The sequence below is a fragment of the Atta colombica genome, unplaced genomic scaffold, assembly GCF_001594045.1.
Source record: "Atta colombica isolate Treedump-2 unplaced genomic scaffold, Acol1.0 scaffold233, whole genome shotgun sequence".
Lineage (NCBI taxonomy): Eukaryota > Metazoa > Arthropoda > Insecta > Hymenoptera > Formicidae > Atta > Atta colombica.
The window spans coordinates 111,673-112,099 of NW_017259331.1; the positions used below are offsets into that span (position 1 = coordinate 111,673).

Consider the following 427-nt stretch of genomic DNA (forward strand, 5'->3'; position numbering starts at 1 on the left):
TATATATATATGTGTATATATATGCTTATGTGTGCATTATTTTTATTTATATTTACAATAATAAATTGTAATAACGTTTATATAGATGGTTGCAATGGACACGTGCATGTGGAAGATCGGATTTGGAAGAAATGGGTTTAGAATACCCATAATCGCAATTATCGAGTATGCCACTTATATTTTGAAGAAAAGTGGTACAATATCCATACTACAGCTTATCTTCGTAAAGATGCACTACCAACAAAGTTTTTTAAAAGAAAGTAAGTTTTTATAGTTACTTAAGTAAATTCTTAAGTTCTTTTCTATTCTAAACTATTTTATTTTTATATACTAATATATAAATTTTCTGGTAAAAAATTTTTCATACATAAATATGTATAAACATACATAAACATGAATAAATATTCATAAATATGTATAATTATAT

The 427-nt window shown here is 23.2% G+C and overlaps 1 long non-coding RNA gene across 1 annotated transcript in view; it reads left to right on the top strand.

The window, feature by feature from the left end:
- Positions 1-427, top strand: part of LOC108688464 — a 1,352-nt gene that overhangs the window by 282 nt on the left and 643 nt on the right. Inside the window, exon 2 of the long non-coding RNA XR_001931796.1 lies at positions 86-260. This is a non-coding gene — a long non-coding RNA (uncharacterized LOC108688464). The remainder of the gene's footprint in view (positions 1-85; positions 261-427) is intronic.